This window comes from Stenella coeruleoalba (genome assembly GCF_951394435.1).
Source record: "Stenella coeruleoalba genome assembly, chromosome: 11".
NCBI classification, from domain to species: Eukaryota; Metazoa; Chordata; class Mammalia; order Artiodactyla; family Delphinidae; genus Stenella; species Stenella coeruleoalba.
Window position 1 is genome coordinate 23,510,085 of NC_137157.1, and position 16,488 is coordinate 23,526,572.

The 16,488-nt window shown below is 37.9% G+C and overlaps 1 long non-coding RNA gene across 10 annotated transcripts in view; it reads left to right on the forward strand.

Annotated features, from left to right (window-relative positions):
• The window catches only part of LOC307193759, a 681,048-nt gene that overhangs the window by 617,720 nt on the left and 46,840 nt on the right, over nt 1–16,488 (forward strand). For all 10 annotated transcript variants that reach the window (XR_013830398.1, XR_013830399.1, XR_013830400.1 and 7 more), the window contains 2 exons: nt 8,054–8,159; nt 8,717–8,898. This is a non-coding gene — a long non-coding RNA (uncharacterized lncRNA). The remainder of the gene's footprint in view (nt 1–8,053; nt 8,160–8,716; nt 8,899–16,488) is intronic.

Below are 16,488 nucleotides of genomic sequence, written 5' to 3' on the forward strand. Positions count from 1 at the left end.
TTAACTTTGGGCCAGTTGTTGATTATGCATTATGGTCGTGTACTCTTTGTGTAGTCAGTCCCGTGCCTCAAGGCTTTCAGGGAAAGAGGCTGGAGTATGTAATAACGGACTGATTATTCTAAACAGGATCCAAGTTAGCTCTTTGTCTCTCCCTTGCCCCTGTGGATGGCACATGAAAGCACACATTGAAAAGAAGCACTTTTCATCCCCAAACTGGCCCCAAGCAATTTCTGTGAAATGGTTGTCACTTTACAACAAATGGGCCCAGCATCACTCATAATATTAATAAAATAATTATGCAAAGTATTTGCTTTTCAAGTTGACTGATCATTTTCTCTTTTCCTTTAGACATCAGAAAGAACTAGTTCCTTGCTTCCCTGGGGGCACAGTGGTTAAGAATCCACCTGCCAATTCAGGGGACACGGGTTCAATCCCTGGACCGGGAAGATCTCACATGCCACAGAGCAACTAAGCCTGTGTGCCACAACTACTGAGTCTGTGCTCTAGAGCTAGCGAGCCACAACTACTGAACCCGCGAGCCACAACTACTGAAGTCCACGCACCTACAGCCCATGCTCCGCAACAAGAGAAGCCACCGCAATGAGAAGCCTGCGCACCTCAACAAAGAGTAACCCCTGCTTGCCACAACTAGAGAAAGCCCGCTCATAGCAGTGAAGACCCAACACAGCCAAGAATAAATAAATAAAATTAAAAAAAAAAAGTAGCTCCTACTACTGATTTTAAAATGTACCACCCACCAGGTCTCCCTTGGAAATTCTAGCAGTTTATGCATTTTATCCTGTGATGAAAACATCCAACATCTATGTTTGTTTATTCATTCATTTGTTCATGCATTTATTCATATACCTAAGAGACACCACTTAGTGAAAACTGTGATGCGATGGGCACTATATCAGTTTCTTTATAACTTATTAAATACTAAGGAGCTACTACGTGTCAGTCACCATCCTAGTTTCCATAGATCAAAAGACCATCCTGAAAAGTTCATGGGAGAAGAATAAATAAGTTGAATAATGTTACAGTGGGGACCTAAAAGCAGACATGGACAGTAATTCCTGGGGTCTGAAGAAACCAGGTTTCATAAAGGAGTTTTGAAAGGGTTAGGTGTTGACCAAACTTCTGATAACTAAACAAAAACCAAAAAAACAAAAACAAAGTTTTCAAACTTTAGCAGGGGAGGACCAAAAGATTAAAGAGAACTTGTCCTTAAGCAACTAAGCTGCTATCCCAATAGAAAACTGAAGTCATTCGCTGGAGTGGAAGTGCAGTCAGATAAAAACAGAGGAGGGCTTCCCTGGTGGCGCAGTGGTTGAGAGTCTGCCTGCCAATGCAAGGGACACGGGTTCGTGCCCTGCTCTGGGAAGATCCCACATGCCGTGGAGCGGCTAGGCCCATGAGCCATGGCTGCTGAGCCTGCACGTCCGGAACCTGTGCTCCGCAACGGGAGAGGCCACAACAGTGAGAGGCCCGTGTACCGCAAAAAAAGAAAAAAGCAGAGGAGGTTGAAGACTGGAAGTATAAAATCTACCCACAGAAATGGTCAGGGAAGCAGATTTTTTGAGAAGGGACTCTAGTCACTAAGAAGAAAGTCACTGCCTGTCACTGTCCTATAGCAGGAACCATTGATAACACATGCTATTATCTTAAGGAGCTAATGGATTAACAGAATTCTCATTAGACTGGCATCTGGGGGCCATTCTAATATCATATCATCTGTCACCTCTTAGCTTCTTAGGAGGAATCCACCACTCAGGGTGGTTTTTAATAGGTGAAAACAACTAAAGGCACCTTCCTTAAGTAGGTAGAATGGAGGTGACATGACATTGCTCAATTTCTATAGACAAATAAAATCCAAGAATATGGAGTTTAGACTGATGATTTTTGTACACAGAAATCTGTTAGTAGGCTGTTAAGGAGAGTCTAGATTAAATGTCTTAAGGTCTGAGTAAAAGTTGTGGCAAAGAACATTGGATGGAAGGAATGTGTGAAGACATTTATCAGATATTATGATCAAGGTTTGATGGCGTGTAGGATATAGGTGGCGGGAAGCAAAGGAAGGGTGTTGTTGAGGTTCTTTGCATGGGAGACTTCATAAGCTAAAATTTGGGTATTTAGCCCTTCAGGCTGGCCTTGTGCCCTATTAGTCTTAATTAACTGGGTTCATCTGGAGAAGCAGTTCCCCTGCTGGTATGCCACCATGGCCTCTGCTGCTTTCTCCAGCTGACGCTTGCTGTGCTGCCGCCTTTTCCCTGCAGCCCCGTTTTGGCCCAGGGAAGAATGTTTAGGCTGCTGGCTCAGTGGCTACTCTAAGACTGCTGTTCAGTGACATGGCAGCACTCTTCCCCTTCTGCCAGGCACCAGCTGCTGCCTTGCTGGGAAAATAAGAACTTAAAATCATTCTTGGCTGCGTCTTCAGTTCCTTCACAGCACTGAACTCATAGACTTTTATATCCAATCCCACCCTCCCCACCCCACCTGCATTTTCTTGACTGATACTATAAGATTGCAACTGCTACCTTCTGGCAAACATGACTTTTCTAGTCTTTGCTTCTTCTTGTCTTTTGCAATGGGTATCTTATTTTGGAAGTTAACAAATGTGTGTTGGGTGCCCATTGGAACCATGCCAGACTTATGTAAGATGCTATGGATACAAAGATGAATAAGGCATATGCTGACCTTAAGGCTCTCCCAGGCTGTTGGGAGAATCAGGGTATTAAGATAGAGTATAAGTACAACAGTGGGAAGTAGAGGATGGAGGCACTGTGAATAGATGATATTGGTTGAATAGTAGGGGGACTGTCTAGAAAAGCTTCCCAGAGTACTAGGCATCCAAGATTGGAGAGGCATCATTGAGACATGGAAATGTTGCTTAGGTAAGAGCAGAAGTGGAATGGTGATGCAGGGTCAATAGGGTAAAAGAATGTATGTTCAGAAACAAGAAATAGTGCTGCTAGTCTAGGGACCAACAAGCAGTTCCATATGTCTCTAATGTAGAGTACAGGTGACTGAGGATGGGGAGAGTTTTAGGAGAATATTGAGGGATAAGTCTAGGGGGAGAGAAAAGTGATAAATCATTAATAGGCTTGAATATCATGATTTGGAGTTTGGAATTTATCCATGAGATAACAGGAGGACCTTAACCTTTACTCATTTAAATAGGGGTGTGATGTGGCCAGATTTGCTTCTTAGAACTTATTTGACTACAATGTGGAAAGTCAAGATGAGGGCATGGGATTCTGTTAGGAGGCTATGGCAGCCAGCCCAAGTAAGAGCTACGGAGAATTACACAAAGGAAGTAGCATTGGGAAAAACATGGAGTGAAGAGGTTTATAAGAAGGTAGATTTAATGAGAGTTGGTGACTGACTGGATTGGGAAAGAAAAGGAGAACAACAGTGTCTCTAGGTTATTTCTTGGGCTATAGAGCTTGACCCTGTCTTTGAAAATAAGTTCCAAAAAATATACTTAAACTCATCGCCACATTAATCCCCTGAGACATGAAATTTAACTTCCCTCATACTCCTTGTTTCGAGTCTTGTAGTTTTTGTTTGTTTGTTTTTGGAATAATGTCCTCTAATAATATTAAGTATACTTTTGAACACCAAAGGAGATTCTGTCAGTGGCAAAAATCAAGCATCCTGATGAGTTTTTATGGATTATCAGTGGCAACAGGAGCCCTTCTTCCTTCACAATTCAGGAAACTCTTCAGTATACAGTGCTTTGAAAACCACAGCTGTACCCCTTGGGAGCGGATCTTGCTGGTTTTGACACATCTCTATGGTGAGAAGACAAATAATTCTAAAAGCCTGTTAAATCTTCTCTCCATCAAGACACCTACCAGCTAACTGGATAATTGAGTCAGGATCCTTCTTTTTTTTTCAGTGAAAATGCCATAATTCTTCAAATACTACCCAAATTGCCGCCACATCCATGAAGCCACACCCAGCAACACCAGCAGACTTTGATTTCTTCTCATCTCTCTTAGTGTCAGTCCCATCCATTTTGTACATCTGTTTCATTAATTCAAGGATTTATTGAGCCACTACCATGTACAGGGCACTGGCATAGTCCTTGGGAATATAGAAGGGAATAAACCAAAGTGCCTGCATTCCTGGAACTTACATTTGGTGGGAGAAGGAAGGCACTGGGCAAGTAAACAAATAAAACAATTTCAGAGACTGGAATGGTATGGAGAAAATAAAAAAGAGAAAGTGTTATTGGTGCTGGATAATTTAGACTGGTTAATACAGAGGGCCTTGGGACTTCCCTGGTGGTGTAGTCGTTAAGAATCTGCCTGCCAATGCAGGGGACACGGGTTTGATCCCTCGTCCGGGAAGACCCCACGTGCCGCGGAGCAACTAAGCCCATGCGCCGTAACTACTGAGCCTGTGCTCTAGAGCCCGCGAGCCACAACTACTGAAGCCCATGCACCTAGAGCCTGTGCTCTGCAACAAGGGAAGCCACCGCAGTGAGAAGCCAGCGCACCACAGCGAAGAGTAGCCCCTGCTTGCCGCAACTGGAGAAAGCCCACGCGCAGCAACGAAGACCCAACGCAGCCAAAAAAAACCAAAAAAACAAAAACAGAAGGCCTTATTGAGTCTTGAGTGATCAGAAATAGAAGCTAGCTATTCCATGGCTTAGAGATAGAGCTTTCCGGACAGAAGTCCTAAAGAAGGAACAAGTTTGACTTGTCCAGAGAGATGAATGCTCCAGTGTGTCTGGAGCATAATTTATATCCAGATGACTTATTTTATTCCCTACTTTTCCATGTTTGCACTCTGTGTGTTTCCAAGCTAATTGGATTATTTGCATACATATTGTTTCTTCTTAAAATCCTACACTCCTCGAGGGCAAGGGTATATCATACACTTCATTTATTTTCCCCACAACCTCTAGCACAATGCTAAGAACATTACTAGGTGCTCAATAAATTCTTGCTAAATTCAATTGAATTTGCAGTAATAGGATCGTTTTTCATAATACACAGAGCAAACAAAAGAAAAACCGACCAAGCAACCCAGTGACACCATACAGAGGTTCAAAAACAGATTATATGTTTCCCCCCAAAGACTTGAAAGACACACTTTCATTTTAGTGATTGTCATCCTCTGATTTGTTAAAGAGTCATATGAGTTTAGGAAGTCATTTTCCATGACAGCTGTCCACATTTTTGAGAGAGAGGAATTTACCAGCACGTGGCTTTGGTAATTACAAATGATTTCGCTTACTGCTGAAAGACAAGAGCAAGAGAGAAAAGAACATTTATTTTCTGTATTCAACACCTAACTCTCTGGGGACAAAGGCAGGAAGGGGGCAGTTTATAGAACCCTGAGTCCGAGAGCAGGTAGTAGAACATTGAGTCCAAGAAGGAGTTGATGAGAGGGACTAAATCTGAACAACAATAAGCAGAAGGAGAGAAGACATTGATGAATAAGTGGATCCAAGGCCAGAGGAGCTGATAACCCTAGGTTAGCTGAGTCAAAGATAGAATGAAAAATAATGGGAGGCCAAGGAGTGTGGTTAGACCTAAGCAGTCAGGTCTGGATGCCCAGACATTCATCTTGGAAGAAGAGTACCAGACAGTCAGAGTCACAGCATCATTTTTATCCTTATCCTTTGGCAGATGTAAGGATGCACATTCTGCCCAGAACAACTCACAGTACCATGTTTTATTTCATGTTCATAGAAAAGAACAATGCATATAAATGCATAAAAGACCTTTACATAAGAAAGGAAGCTCTACTTTACTCGTAGTCAGAGAGATGCAAACAAAACAATACACCAAGATACCATTTTTCATCTTTCAGATTGGCAAAAAATTCACTTTTGGCAAGACTGTGGGGAAACACCATTTTTACACATGGCTGGTGGGAGTATAAATTGGCACAATCCCTATGGGGTGGGGAGAATTTGATATCTATAAAAATTATAAATGTATGTAGACATTGAACCACCTTGGGGAATTTAATCTAGAGCTATATTTACACACAGATAAAATAATGTATGTACAATGTTACCTAGTTATTAAATAGGAGAAATAGAAAACTCCCATATGTCCAATAAACTGTGGTATAGTTATATAATGAAACACTAGGTGGCTGTAAATCAAAGAATCCAAAGACTCTAAATCTCTAAAACAAAAGTAAAATGAAGACTTTTGCTATGCACTGCTGGGAAAGGTCTGCAACAGAAGAGCAAGCCCAGTTGTGTGTTTAATATGTGCCCTTTTCTGCAAGAAAAGAAGAAGAAAGCTAAGAACATGCATTTGTGTTTGCTTATATTTGCATGGGGCGCCTGGAGAAATACACAAGAATTCAATACATGTGGCTGTCCTCTAGAAGAGTAACTGAATGAATAGGGGACTGCAAGACTTTACATTGTGCATTAAAATCATTTGGTTTTTGAAATATATGCAAGAATTACTTAAAGATAATGTAAAGTCTTTGTCCTCTTGGCACTTATAGTCTAGTAGATGAGACAGAAAATAAAGAGACAGTATATAACATAGTGTCTAATAACGATAATTACTAAGAATAGAAAGTAAATTTCTGTAAGTGGATGGATAGTGAAAATAGGTACTATTTTAGATAAGGGATCAAGGAAGTCCACTCTAAGAAGTCAAGAAGAAAAGAGAAAACTGAATGAAGTTCAAGGGGGCCATGTAGACTACTTGGGAAAGAATGGTCTGGGCAGAAGACGCAGCAGTTGCCAACATCACGCAACAGGACTATACCCATTACACTAGTGAAGAGATAGCTTGGGACTTTTGGAGAGGTAACCAGGGGCAAGATCGTGTAGGACCTTATGGGTATTGGTCAGCGCTTTGGATTTTGTTCTCTATGTAGTTGGAAGACAGTGAACTTTCCATTGACACCCAGTGCTCTGCCAGTTCTTCTAGTCCCTTCTCTATTCTGGCTCTATTTGCCTTCCACCCAGCCATGGTGCCGTGCTCACAGTACAAATGCTCCCTTATCCTCCTGATGCTCCCTCTTGCCAATCTCCATCCTTGAACAACTGTCACTATTCATTTTCTTTTCCCTGGTGGCAGAACAAAAGACACCCAATGAGACAATGAGCCCAATGCTAGGCTCCACCACAAATTCATGTTCTCCAACCTCCTTTGGGCCTGAGTATACAGCCATGATTTTTTCATCACCTATTAATTTCAGATTGCATCCATCACAGCAATGTTTCAGACCTCCTCCACTCTCAGCCATGCCCTCAGTCACCATACATTAGCTGACGACCTTACCTCCTGCTTTAACAAAAATTGAATTCACTGAAGTTCCCTTAATTGAACTTGCAGCTGTCTCCTCTTCCCCTACAAACCCACTCCACCACCTGTTAACCTCCCTTTGTGAGTGGCACCATTATTCACTCAGTTACCCAATCAGAACCCTGGGAATCATCCCTGATCATCCCTGATCCCTTCAATGCTTACATTCAAATAGTGCCTTAGCACTGTAGATTCTACCTCCTAAATATATCTTAATGTTAGTCCCTCTCCTCCATTCTTACTTCTTCTGCCACAGATTAGCTCCTCAGCATCTCTTGTCTAGACTATTGCACTATTCCCTGACCCTAATCACTGAACACACACACACACACACACACACACACACACACACACACACACACAGAATTTCCAATAAATATAACTGCTTATATTCTTCCTTAGCTTAAATATTCCCTCAGTATCTTCAGGATAAAATTAAAATTCCTTGATAAGGAATACAAAGTTATAACCTGGTCTCTCTTTGCCTGTCTGGGGAAACATTTCTAAACTCCTTTCCACTTCTACTTCCTCATCTGAAAAATGGGGATATTAATAAAAGTAACATCATGGAATTTTTTATGGACATAATGTTTGTCTCTCCCCCAAATTCCTATATTAAAACCCTAACCCCCAACATGGTGATTTGGAGGTGGGGCCTTTGGGAGGTAATTAATGTTGGATTAGGTCATGAAGATGGGACTCTAATGATGGGATTGCTCACTTTATAAGAAAAGGAAAATCTTCCTTTCTCTCCCCAGCTCCCCACCAATGGGAACACGCTGAGGAAAGACCAAGTGAGGACATAGTGAGAAGATGACCATCTGCAAGCCAGAAAGAGAGCTCTCTCAGGAACTGAGTCAGCAGGTACCTTGATCTTGAACTTCTCGGCTTCCAGAATGTTGAGAAGTAAATGTCTGTTGTTTAAACCTCCAGTCTATGGTGTTTTATTATGGCTGTCCAAGCAGACTAAGGGTTGTAAAGATTAATGGGAAACAACACATGTAAATTCCTCTGAAAAAAACTTGACCATGGTAAGTGCTCTGAAAAGTTGGTTACTATGATTAGCATCCATTTTCAGCCCATGATCACCCCCTTCCCACCATATAACAGTCCCAAAGACTACTTGAAGTTTCTGACTAGTCTTTGCTCTCTTATGCTATGAGATGAATTCTGTCTGGAGCATCCATCCATGTTTTCAGGACTCAGTTAGCACCCTAGGGCCAGAGTAAATATCTGAGTCAGACAGAACCATTGTATTGTCCTCATGCCCCAGTGGGATCCTTTCCCTTGAGTATAGGCAGAACCTGTGACTTGCTTGTAGACAGAATGTGTTATTATTTTGTACTTAATTATGTTATGCACATTTGTAGTTCCCATCTTGCTGAGTCTCTCTCTTCCTTGCTAACCTAACTTTGAAAAAGCAAGCTGCAATGATGGAGAGTGCCACATGGCAAGAAACTGGAGGACATCCTCCAATGTTACCTGGCAAGAGACTGGGACCACTATTACTACAGCCTACAAAGAACTGAGGGCTCTCAACAATCATGTGAACTTGGAAGAGGATTTTTCCCCTGTCAAACTTCAGATGAGACCACAGCCTCAGGTGACATCTTATTTGTAACCTTGTAAGAACTTAGAGAGGACCCAGCTAGGACCTGACCCACTGGGTGAAAATAAACATGTATCATTTTTAAGCTGTTAAATTTGTAGTAATACTATGTAGTAATAGACACCTAGTACATTATCCATCTGTACGTTCAAAACACTACAACAGACCTTGATTACAGCTCTTATTCTTTGCTATTGGAAGTCTCTGCTTACTTTGTATCTCTCCTCCGGCTTTGGAGACATGTGAGGAGATGATTACATCTTTCTCTGTACGCTGAGAGCCTTGCCTGCCACATAGAGCCTCGTTGGTGCTTAATAAATGTTCATTGAATGCATTTCCCTCCTATAATAATTTTCAAATACTCGAAGACAATCAGTTAGATTCTTGATTGGGTGCAAGGGGATAAAACTTGTTTTGCAAGTGTGTGAAACTGAAATAGATCACAGGGGGCCAAAAATGACAACTGCATGGTGATGTGTCCAATGTCAGCTTTTCAATGGAGTCATCTTGATTAATGAGGTCCTCCATTTGTGCAGTCACTAGGAAAATGAAAAAAAAAGATCTATTTCCTCTTATAGTCTACTTTCAAAGGCACTGGCTTCTCATTATGAATAATCAAATACCACTGTGAAAGAAGGGCAAACTTGAAATGACTAACTTTTAGCTTTTAAGGCCTACTATTCAAGTGAAGAGTAAAATATTCCTTTTATAAAACTGATGTTATGATTTCACTTGGATAATTTAATGCTTTGAAAAATGACAGTGTTCTTGTTCAATCTTCTGGTTAATGAATCTGTTTGAGGCATCTCCTTGCTGAGAAAATTCCAAGGGTTTGTTTTTAAAATTTTTTTGGATTGAATAGTATATTTTATATATATATATATATATATATATATATATATAAATGTGTTTCTCATGAAATTATAATACAAATTTTATGCAGAAACCTCAGTGACTCAGTATATTTATTTAGTGCTAACAGGTGATCAATACATATTTATTAAAGTAAATTAAATTCTAGTGTTTTTTGTAAATACAGTGCAAAGATCAAGGTCTTTGGAATTAAATGATGCAGGTGTTTGTCACAGCTCCCACTGTTGCAAACTATATAACCTCAAGACCTGCTGCTGGTCTGTGGGTATCCCTACTCCTTCTCTAGCACTTGAAGCCTAGTGAAGGATTATAACAGGACTAGGAGTGTGTGATATGGGACCAATACCCCTGTTACTGTTTAACATAGTACTGAAGGTCCAGGTCAGTGTTGTGAGGAAAGAAAAAGAAATTAGAGAAATGAGGATTGGAAGGAAAGATTTTTTTAAAAAAATAATAAAACCTGACAAACTGTTAGACCTAATAAGAGTTTAGCAAGATAGCTAAATACAAGACCAAAGTACAAAAATTAATAGCAGTTTCTACAAAAGCAATAAGCAACCAGAAAATTTAATTAAAGTAAAAACCATCTACAACAGCAACACGTACAAAGAATTTTAACTTAAATGGAACACGCAAGACTTCTATGGAGAATATCTTAAAACTTGAATAAAAGAGAGAGATGTTCTGAATAAATGAAGAGACATTTTATGCTTTTTGGTGGTTCTATCCCTTATGGAAAAGTAAATTCTTCTCCAGATTAATTCACACATATGCAATCTCTAAAATTTCATTTGGATGTTTTGAAGAACTCGGTAAACTTAGTCTAAAGTTTGTATGGAAAAACAAATGTCCCCAAACAATCAAGGCAACATTGAAAACCGTAGTTAAGAAAGAAGGAATTGTCCTATTGATATTGAGACATATCACCAAGCCATGGTGAAGATGTCAGTGCTCACTGACTTAATCTATGGAGTTAAGGTCATCATAATCCTTGTTTTGTTGTGTTGCATTGTGTACGTGAATTGTGACACGCTGATTCTAAAATCTATATGGAAGGGCAGCAAGCCAATAATAGCCACAGTACGCCTGATGGAGAAAAACTATGCAGGAGTGCGGCACACAAAATGTCAACACTTATTATAAAACTTTAGTAATTAAGATAGCGGGTCATTACTGCAAGGATAGACAAACTGATCAGTGGAGCAGAATGTAGAATTCCTCAAGCAGACTCACAGATACATGGAAATCTAATGCAATTAATGATGCTGGGAGGATCATTCATAGGGATAAAAAAGACATGGAGTTTCATATCATACCATATACAAAAATCAATTCCAGGTGGATAATACACTGTAAAATTTTGTGATTAAGAAGGATGCTTAAACAAGACTTTAAAAATGGAAAGCATAAAGGAAATTATTGATATGTTCGTTACATTAAGTTTAAGAACTTCTCTTCATCGAAAATGCTCATGAAGAAAATGAAAAGACAAACTATGCACTGGCAGAAAATATTAACTGCTATACCAGTCAATGGACTAGGGGTCAGGATATATATACATATGAGAGAGAACTCTTAAAAATCAGTAAGAGAAGGACAAACAATAGAAAATATATGCAAATGACAGAGGAGGTGGTATGAATGAACAATAAACATATGAAAAGATATTCAATCCCATCAGTAGTTAAGGAAGTGCAACTTAAAAGCACAATGTCAATCCATAGTACCCAATAAAATGGATAAATCATAGTAAGTTCATACAATGAAATATTATAGAGGAAATGAATGAACTACAGCTACATAATACAAAGGGCACACAAAGTGTTCTATTTCTTAAACTGGATATTGTGTACTTAGGGGTTCATTGTGCTGTTATTCTTTCCATCTTATACATACCTTATAAAATCCTTTTGTATTTAATAAACGTTTGATCTAAGCTATTTTTTAAAAGAAGGCATGAGTGTTTCCAGGTGTGGAAATCTTCATAGAATTCGTCCTGTGGGCCTGCATAGCTGAGCAAGTAGGCCTGGGTAGGAATGCTTAATGTGAACCATGGGACATTGAGGGCTCAGGAAGAAGTAGCTTTTACCTTAAATATGCCTCATAAATTATATACTAAAATTGAGATTATATTTTATGGCTTAAAGTGACTATAGGAGTTTTGCTTCCTTAAGAGAAGTCAAAGAAATTATGGAGCCTGACCATGTTTCCAGGTGGGGTGGAAAGAACTTTCTCACTGTACCAATTTTAAAGAAACATTGGGAGACAAATGAAAATGCTTATGATTATACCCAAAAAGTCCCACTCATTCAACCCACTTCATAGGGTGGTTAAGAAAATCAAATGAGATAATGAATATAAAATAGACCTGCTGCATGGGTAAGTGCAACAGATATTAGCTCATATAGTTATCATTCTTAGTATAGGTTTCATTTATTTATTACTTATTTATTACTTCATTTATTACTTATTTACTTTTTTAGGGAGACATATATAGATCTACTAAAATGTAATTGTTGAACTTAGGAGAATTAAATTTACTAGATTTACCATCCATGAGAAATTGCAGGTATTGAAGTTTTTAATGTTTGCAGTGTTCAGACAATGTGCTTAGTTCAGAACAGCCATCGAGGCATGCGCCTTCCCCAGGAAGGGAACTGTGGAAACAACAGTCATTGTGTTCAAGTTGCCACTACAAACTAATAGCTGACCTTTATTCTCAAATGCAGCCATCATCTCATTTTAACCTTTTCTTCCTAACTTATGTCTTCATTTATTACTTATTTACTTTCTTAGGGAGACAGGCAAAGGCCTACTTATGAAATTAAGAATTTATTTCACAAATTTTAGTTCTAGTTTTCATATTTTGTTTTGCTAAATTGCTCATAACACAAAAAGGCCAAAAAAAAGATGGAAAAGAAAACAGAAATGTGGAGCAAATGCCAAGCCTCCCGTGTTGAGCCTAATACAAGATCACTGAGTAAAGTCAGGGACCTAATGAGAAATGTTAGGTATTAGTAATAATAATAAAATAAATTAAAGTCGAGATTTGGGGTACGAAATTGCATCTGTCTGTCCCTTGGGGATGACATTAGGGTCATTTGAGGAAAAGGGGACAAGAAAAGATTTGAAGTAATTTATGTAATAAGTAATTTCAAAAGAGGGAAACAGATAGCCTTTTAAAATGTAAGGGAAGAAAAGATAAGCTCTACGTAGTGTTCCACCGAATGAGAGTTTGGCAAGTTAACATCCCTTCTGGGAAAAACAGTGCTTGGTATCCAAATGTTAGGAACTAAATATAGCCAAAATGTACATTTGTTTGTGTTACTGTTTACCTCTTCCCTTATAGTCTTACTTTTATGCCTGATGCACCTTGATTATGTTCATTTTGAATCTTTATAACATTGTACATAGAATGGAAAAAAGGCAAAACCATACATTTGTTGATGACTTGGTTCCAAGATGAGAAAGAGAAACGATATTTTTATGTTTTATATATTTCCTATGACTAAAAATGTGATTTTCAAGCTGTTATTGTCTTACAGAAGTATTTATTCCCTATGGAGCAAAATATGCTTCTCTTTTGATATTATTGAGATGATCTGCTGATTCTGATCAACCCCAGGTCCCAAGTCTGGCAGAGAATTATTCAGACGATTGCCTTGATTTCAGGATGTGCCTCACCTAGGGAAACTCAACACTAAGCTTCTCCCTGCAAATCACTCTTGCCTCCGATTTATTCACCAGGTCACAGGTCCATAATCCACCATTCTACATCAATGCATAATTGAAGCGTATTCTTCTCCATTACCGTCATAGGATATCAATTCTGTAATCTGTTTGTAATTAGAACCACTCCAAAAATCTATCTTTTCTTTATCTCCTTCCCTCATGAACTTTATAGAAGAATAAACATGCCAGTATTATTCTTACCCACAAACAGAAATCAATCTCTACCAAATTCCCTGGTGTAATATGTATTAGCCTGTCACCAAGGACAAAATTTATATTTACTTAAAGATGTATTTCTCCACACAAAGCTTCTCAGATCTGCAGTAAATAAAAATGAATGCCAGTTTAAGCATTAAAAAAAAATAGAATCATTCTGAGAAATATAACCCACTTGTACAATGAAAAGTCATTGCATGAATGTACCATATGCCAATAGTGATGTGCCTCGGAGAATAATGAGTTCCGTTTTGGTGAGCTTGTTTTAAAGTTCATTGACATTATAACCAATATATTCACTGCTGGCTGGTGAACAAAGCCCTACTCCCAGGTTTTTGAATAATGGTGTAAAAGAAAGATGTGGCAGAGAGATGCTGTGTGCAATTTAGTAGTTTTTTTTAATTGTGGCAAACTGCCTGGCTAATATCATTTTTTTCTTTCTACATGCTTTGGAGTAATTTAACTTACAAAATTCCATAAATAAAATGTTATTTTAATAATTAATCCTGACATGTCAACTTCAAGGCAAGTCAGTCCATTTATAAGAAATCTCTTTATGTTTTTAGTTCAGATTAGATAAGCTCTTCTTAGGGGGTTATCTCTTTGAAGATGCCTATTAAAAAATAGCAGGATATAACACATGTTATTTTCCTACAACCACTTGTATTATTTTTACTTTTTGCTAGAATCATCCATACAGTAGGAGCAGGATAAATGCCCATGTCTGAGACTAAAGTATTTATTTAACTTGCAACGTGGTATATTTTCTTGATTAGAGTTTACATAGTGTGCTACCTAGATTTTTCTTTTTAAATCATCGTTTGAAGCAACCCAAAGCAGAAGTCAGCATAGGATGACAAAACTCCAAATGAAAAGTTAAACCTAGAGTCGGATAAAAGAGATTGTGAATTGTCTACCCTAAGTACTGTGAAATGTAATTAACTATTCAGGAAAAAAAATCCAACAACAAACAAAAAAAGAAAACTAATTAGAAAATGAAAAGATTTCCTAAACACAGGCTTCAAGAAACTAATTAGCAAAAGAAAACATTATATTATTGTTAACAATATCCATTTACCAAGATATATTTTAAAGTGACATTCACTACAATTACAGCAATTAAACTAAAGTCAGATTTCTTTCTGAATTAGATTGAATAAAATTTTGCTTTCCTTTGAATATTTCATAAGCCAATTTTCAAAAGTCTGGTCTTAGAGAATAATGGAATACTAGCCTGTCTTATGGCTCATAATTTGCTTTTTGTATTACTGAAATTTACATGAGAAGTTAGAAATATTTGAAAGAGTGAGTGTCTAAATTTTTATACAGCCTTAATGTGTTTATCATGCAAAAACTATACATTCACTCAATTTTTATTGAGAGCCCACCATGCTCCAAGAACTGTGCCAGGAACAGGGTATACAATGATGAATGAGACATATAAGGGTCCTGCTCTTGCTGAGCCTACATTCTAGTGGTGAAGGAGAGATAACAAATGAGCAAACAAATGCATAACAGTATTACTGATTGTGTTGTGTTTGAGAAATAAATCCATAGGGTGTTTTGGTAAAGAATAAAAGAATGGGAAGAGCATCAAGATATATAAAGCAAATATTAACAGACTTAAAGGGAGAAATTTAATGCAATACAATAATAGTAATTGTCTAACATCCCACTTTCATGAATGGATAGATCATCCAGACAGAAAACCTATAAGGAAACTTTAGACTTAAACAACACGTTAGGCCAGATGGACTTTAGAATATGTACAGAACATTCCTTCCAAAAGTAGCAGAATACATATTCTTCTCAAGTGCAGATGGAATATTCTCCCAGAGAGATAACATGTTAGGTCACAAAACAAATCTCAGTAAATTAAAGAAGATTGAAATACTATCAAGCATCTTCCCCAATCACAATGATATGAAACTAGAACTCAATCACTAGAAAAGAATAGGGAAAGCCACAAAAACGTGGAGATTAAACGACATGCTACTGAACAACTAATGGTTCATCAAAGAAATCAAGGAGAAATCAAAAAATATTTAGAGACAAGTGAAAACAGAAATACAACATACAAAAATCTATGGGATATAGCAAAACTGGTTCTAAGAGGGAAGTTCATAGTAATACAGTCCTTCCTCAAAAAGTAAGAGAAAACCAAGATAAACAGTCTAACTTTATACCGAAAGGAACTACAAAAAAGAGCAAATGAATCCCCAAATTAGTAGAAGGATGGAAATAATAAGGATTACAGTGGAAATAAATGAAATAGATACTAACAACAACAAAAAAAACATAGAAAAAAATCAATGAAACTAAGAGCTAGTTCTTTGAAAAGATATACAAAATTGACAAACCTTTAAGTAGACTAACCAAGAAAAAAAGGGAGAAGACTCAAGTAAATAAAATCAAGTAAATAAAATCAGAAATGAAAAGAAGTTACTATTTATATTATAGAAATACAAAGATCATAAGAGGCTAGTACATAAAATTATATGCCAACAAGTTGGACAACCTAGAGAAAAATGGATAAATTTCTAGAAACATACAAACATCCAAGACTGAATCATGAATAGATAGAAATTTTGAATAGACTGACTACTGGTAAGGAAATTAAAGCAGCATTAAAAAATCTCCAAATGAACAAAAGCCCTGGACCAGACAGCTTCACTGGTGAATTCTACAAAACATTCAAAGACATTCAGTATGTATCCTTTTCAAAATCATCCCCAAAATTGAAGAGTAGGGAAACCTTCCAAA